Here is a 6176-nt window from a genome sequence, read left to right as displayed (position 1 = left end):
CCCTTCTTCATCCCCCCCTTCTCTTCGTCGTGATCTTGGTGCTCTCTGCCGATATTTTCGATGGTGCAAAAGTCCACTGGTGAATTTGATTCCAGAGTTAACATGCTCATTCCGCTTCAGGGCATTTGCTTGAGTTGCCAAAGATCAGGCTTGAAATAAACCAAGTACTTGATGTCACCCATCTGCTCTTTCCACCTGGATTTTCTGCTGGTCACCCACTCCATAAATGAGCCATGACCTAATTTGCACGAAATAAACACCGAATCTGAAACCGGCTCCAGCCTGACACTTGCAAACAGATCTAGTGGCCTTCCCCAACCATGAAGAAAGCTCCTCTATTTTCAGCCCAACAATCAGAGCGCCGCTTCAAATTCTTTCCAAAATCAGTTGGATTGGTGTGTGCAAAATGAAATGAATGGCTGTATCTTGAGTGGTGGATCCAAGTCTGATGACTCCTTCCCATGACTATACAACTTTTGTGACCCACCAAGCCAAACACAGCCACACCACCCATGTTTGACTGCTCATGATGTCTCCTTTATAAACCTCCTCTATTGGCTGCCTCGCTGAGATTTCCACTGGAGCAGAGGGGATTGTAACCAGTCGGCAACCCATGGCTGAGGGTCTGTGTTTATCAGATACAAATTGTTATCATTATTATTTAGGGTGGGATTCGACTAATGAGTCCCACCAGCAGAAGCCCTGCACAAGGACTTCTGCTCGCACAATGGGACCTTTCCCCCTCTCCATCCCCCAATTGAACCAGTCACTGCCTCTCAACCTACCTCACAGGGTCGGTTGCTGTGGGGATTAAATGAAAACCATGTACATCACCTTGAGCTCCTTGGAGAAGAAGATGGGATACAAATGCAATGGGTTATTGCAAGGTGCTCTATGTGGGGCTGCCCTTGAAGACAACTCACAAACTTCAGTTGGTCCAAAACGCTGCAGTCAGATTACTGGCTGTCTGGGGTTCCATTTATATGATATCTCATATAATCCCTGTTTTAAAACAGCTGCACTGGTTGCTGGTTCATTTCTGTGCCCAATTCAAAGTTCTCACGTTGGTGTTTAAAGTGCTAAACAAATCAACCCACAAATATTTGAAAGATTGCCTCCTTCCCTGCAGACTCTATTGGGTGCTGAGATTGGCAGAAGGTGCCCTCTTGGTACAGTACTTCCTCAGAGGCTGGGGGGGCAGCACAGGTAGGGGTCTTCTCTGTGAATTTATTCTCCCCAAAGGTGAGTCTGGTACTTTCATTATACAGCTTCTGGAATTGCTGGAGATGCACCTCTTTATCCTGACTTTTGACCCTTGAGGTGTCAGTTTTTAGGACCCATTTATTTTCATGGTCCTAAGTTGTTTCAAATTGTTTTTAATATTGATTTTAATGCTGTAACCCGGCCTGGGACTTTAGGGTGAAGCGCAGGTAATAAAGAAATCAATAATAATAATAATAATAATAATAATAATAATAATAATAAACAACCAAGTGTGATTAACCATAATTTGGTGGGTGAACAGATGTCCATACACTAAATGACCAAATGTAGTAAAGCAATAAAAGAAAGTTAACTTCCACTAAATCACATAAAATGTTGATAGGGCATATGAAAATCAATGTTAGGCTGTCCAGTAGATTTAAAGCACTAATTTGTTCTACCATGTTATTTTTGAAACACGTGGTAAATTCTTCTAAACTTTTTGAATCTGACATTGCCTCCAGAATTCCCTCCCCCTGGGTTTTTGTATGATATATTGGCTCCACCTAAAAGGTAAAGGGACCCCTGACCATTAGGTCCAGTCGTGACCGACTCTGGGGTTGCGCGCTCATCTCGCATTATTGGCCGAGGGAGCCGGCGTTTGTCCGAAGACAGCTTCCAGGTCATGTGGCCAGCATGACAAAGCTGCTTCTGGCGAACCAGAGCAGCACATGGAAACGCCGTTTACCTTCCCGCTGTAGCGGTTCCTATTTATCTACTTGCATTTTGACGTGCTTTCGAACTGCTAGGTTGGCAGGAGCTGGGACCAAGCAACAGGAGCTCACCCCGTCACAGGGATTCGAACCGCCGACCTTCTGATCAGCAAGCCCTAGGCTCAGTGGTTTAACCACAGCGCCACCTGGGTCCCTATTGGCTCCACCTAGAGGTTCTCAATTACATTGGTCATTACTGATCAACCCCTTTTGCACAACACAGACCACTCGCTGCTTTACTTACAGATTCACAGGTCTGATACATGTGTTGTTCCATGAAGCTGCATAGAGAAACGCAGGCAAATACTCTTGGATAGAAAATACAGAATATAGTCCCAGACCCGTGCTCTTAAGTTTGGGAGCAAGCATACACATGCCTGCAGATGCAGAGAGATAGATGAGAGAGAGAGAGAGAGAGGGAGGGAGGGAGGGAGGGAGGGAGGGAGGGAGGGAGAGAGAGGGAGAGGAGGAGGAGGTAGAAAGGTTTCACTTCCTCCTTCTCCAGAGCCGGTGTGTGACCTGAGTTTATCCAGCAATACAACTCTGTCCGTCCCTTCACCCCTTCATTAGCAGCAGTGAACAGCTATTTTTGACTGCAGTCTCTCACATTTCTGAGGGTTCAAACTTGGATAGCCCAAAGAGCCGAGTTGGTAAAATTCATAGTAATAGTACGGGGGAGGCGGTGGTGGGGTGGGGTGCAGAGAGTGAATTTACTTCTTCCCAATGGCAGCTGTGTCTAAATCCTGGGCTTCTCCCATTGTTTTCTAATGGGGTGTCAGCCAGCTTCCTCCAAAAGTCCCAAGCCCAGGCAAATCCAAGTTCGCAGAAATTGTATACTCTCTGTGAGGGTGTGGGTGTGTGTTGGAGAATCAGGCATAGGCAAACTCGGCCCTCCAGATGTTTTGGGACTACAACTCCCATCATCCCTAGCTAACAGGACCAGTGGTCAGGGATGATGGGAACTGTAGTCCCAAAACATCTGGAGGGCCGAGTTTGCCTATGCCTGTTGGAGATTATCATTTCTGCCCCCTCCCTCATTCTTGGCAGCTTCCAAATTTCCTGGGGAAAATAAATTTAGACCAGGCTGTGATTTTCATCCTTATACCCTGATCCACCCACCTCCCCACCGCCTACAGGGCCTGCAGGGTTTTTTGCAGTCCGATCCACCATGTCTACGCAGAAGTAAGTCCTCGTGTAAGTCGATCGGGTCTTGCCTTAATTGTTGTTAATAGGAATTCCAGCCTAAGAACGAATAAGGAGCTCTTTCTGCAAAACTAGGAACGGGAAACTTGAAGCAGCGCTGCTTGGAACGGAATGAACTTACAGTATTTGCATGTTATGGTGATTTTCATACCGTCCGGTCGCTTATTGTAGAAATCGCTCGGGGTCTTTTGCAATGAGAAGCGATGTAGAAATCTGCACAAACCCAAACCTTGAAAAGCGTATAGGTGAATCTGAGCTGGATTTTGTGATTTTTTTTTTTTAAAAAAACCAACCCTTTTTAGAGACGGCCGGGTGGGGGCGAATACATTGCAACAGTAAGCCGTCCTTGGATTTGCTTTTTTAGCTGGACATCATACCATCATGTTTGGGGGGCGGGAAAATCTCTCTCTTCTGGTCCAGAAGAAGGAGAATTGCTTTGGAAAACTTCCCCGGAAATGCACGATCCGGCTGTGTCTCTCTGCTTCGGGGCTGTAGGTTGTTTTGTTTTTTTCCGGCGTTATGCACACAGCGCTTGGGGGGATTTTTTAATTAAAAGGTTGCTTTTTGGGTCTTCGCGACAACATCGATCTAAAAAGTCGGTAAAATGGTAGAAGCATCCGGGTAGCATAGAACAGTACCATTCATTTGTATCAGCAGAACTGATAGGTGGCTCCATAGCTCAGTGGTTAGAGCACTGGTCTTGTAAACCAGGGGTCGCGAGTTCGATCCTCGCTGGGGCCTGGGCGGTTTTTTTCCTCCTCCTTTTTTTTCTTTAAGAACTTAGAATTTAATGCAAAACGTTTAGTGCAAGATTTGAAGCTCGTTGATAGAGCCCTGTGGAAGTCAAGACTGCTGCCCTTCGATAAACGTAGAAGAAAAAGTGGGGAAGGACCATTATGGCTTTTTTTTCTCTACAGCAGGAATTTTTTAAAAAAAAATTATATTAAAAAAACAGATAAATAGTATTTACGTTCTGAACGCCTGCTTCAAAAGTGAAAATTACTCTCAAAAGATTTCAAGGTTCGAAAGGACAGCGGGGAGGCGTCGCTGGTTGCAAAGGCTGCAGTTCCAAGTGTCTTTCAAGGCTAAAGCCAGCAGGTGGCGCTAAAGGACAAGGAATCTGCGCGGGTTTCCGAAGTGGGAAAAATTGCCTGGAAGAAGGGCCGGATTTATGCTTTTGGGGCGGGGGGGATTGTGCTGGGGACAAGCCATGTGCTTCCAATGGATGATTGTGTACGCAGCCTTATTGGGAGCATTTGAGGTCTACCCGAAGTGGTACTTCAACCACGTGGCACAATCTGAGTGAATCTCCGTTTCAGAGACCCAAAGAGGAAAAAATGTGTTATACTGTACTGCTACTGTATTCTTTATTGTGTAATAAACTTACGAAGAAGTACCGGTATTGTAAATCCCCACCCATTAAGAATGGTCATCAGGGCTCCAGGCAGCCTGGAACACCTGGGACAAGTTTCACTGGGGGGCGGGGAGGGAATTAATATTTTCTTAATTTAGTAATATTGCACAGACTGAATAATAATAACTGTAAACATTTTACAGTATTGGTTATTTCCTAATGTAAAGGTCTAGCCCAGTATGTGCAACATATACAGCTCATATGTATGGTATATAACCTATGAGACTAATTCCAATATTAATATATTTCTTCTTATCTTTTTTTATTGTTTCTTCTTGTAAATTCCAGTCTAACACACAAGCTGGCTGGTGCAAAATGCTAACTTAACAAGGTTTCCAGATATCTCCCTTCCTCAGCTGATATTAGATCGTCAGTGTGTATAACAGGTACATAAGTAATTATTATACAGGAATGATTCTCAGTAGTAAAGATATTGAATTTGTTTTGACGTTCCCCCCCCCCCCTGTGTTAGATGTAGATGGCAGCCAAAAGCTTTTTTAATAGCAGCATGTCTCTTCCAGACATTGTTTAGTTATGTATAATGGTCTTTAACATTTGCAGGTTTTATCTGTGTTTCATGGCTAGTTGTTTTACACAGTTATGTAACCCGCTTAGGTATTTTTTATTAAGTGATTTGTATTTTTTTTCTAAATAAGGATATATTATCTAGTTGTATAGTGCTAAATGAGAGGTGCTTCCGTGCCTGCAAGTCATGCATTAGTGTGGTGGAACAGGCTGTAAATGCATTGGAAATATGGCAGTCATAACATGAAAAAATGAAGGAGGCAGCAAAGATGCCTTCCTTGCCTGAGGTGTAGCTTGATTTAGGGATGGCCTTAGTCTGACCCTGCAAAGTCATTATTAAGTCTTATGAGTCTTTCTTAAGTCTTATGCCTTATGAGGAACGGCTTAGGGAGCTGGGTATGTTTAGCCTAGAGAAGAGAAGGTTAAAGGGTGATATGATAGCCATGTACAAATATATAAAAGGATGTCATATAGAAGAGGGTGAAAGGTTGTTTTCTGCTGCTCCAGAGAAGCAGACACGGAGCAATGGATTCAAACTACAAGAAAGAAGATTCCACCTAAACATTAGGAAGAACTTCCTGACAGTAAGAGCTGTTTGGCAGTGGAAGGAGTGTGGTGGAGTCTCCTTCTTTGGAGGTCTTTCAGCAGAGGCTTGACAGGCATATGTCAAGAATGCTTTGATGGTGTTTCCTGCTTGGCAGGGGGTTGGACTGGATGGCCCTTATGGGTCTCTTCCAACTCTATGATTCTATGATTCTAAGTCCTTGCCCACCACTAGACATAAGGTTTACTGCAAAGCATACCTTATTATCCTAATTGTTCCTATCCTACCCATAGCCAAACACAGGTGAATTTCTACCCCCCCCCCCAATATTGGTGCATTTGGAATTTGTATCTGTGATGGTACGATCTGAATCCCAGATGCCCAGGAATATTGTACACCTGCGTTGGGTGTTGATAGGATGTTGTCTAATAAAGTGACCAGGTGAGACCTACAACAAAAGGTCGCAGCATTTACCGTAAGTGCTTCTGTTGAAACATTTTTTGCCTTGGAAGAG

At 44.3% G+C, this 6176-nt stretch overlaps 1 non-coding gene across 1 annotated transcript; it reads left to right on the top strand.

The window, feature by feature from the left end:
- The first annotated feature begins 3847 nt into the window (after positions 1–3847).
- Positions 3848–3920, top strand: TRNAT-UGU (transfer RNA threonine (anticodon UGU)). Its single transcript has one exon. It is a non-coding gene; the product is annotated as a tRNA-Thr (tRNA).
- Positions 3921–6176: the final 2256 nt, after the last annotated feature.

The sequence above is a fragment of the Zootoca vivipara genome, chromosome 3 (genome assembly GCF_965207765.1).
Source record: "Zootoca vivipara chromosome 3, rZooViv2.hap1.1, whole genome shotgun sequence".
In the NCBI taxonomy this organism is placed as follows: Eukaryota; Metazoa; Chordata; class Lepidosauria; order Squamata; family Lacertidae; genus Zootoca; species Zootoca vivipara.
The sequence above is the reverse complement of the archived record's forward strand: the minus strand, read 5'-3'. Positions and strand labels throughout refer to the sequence as shown.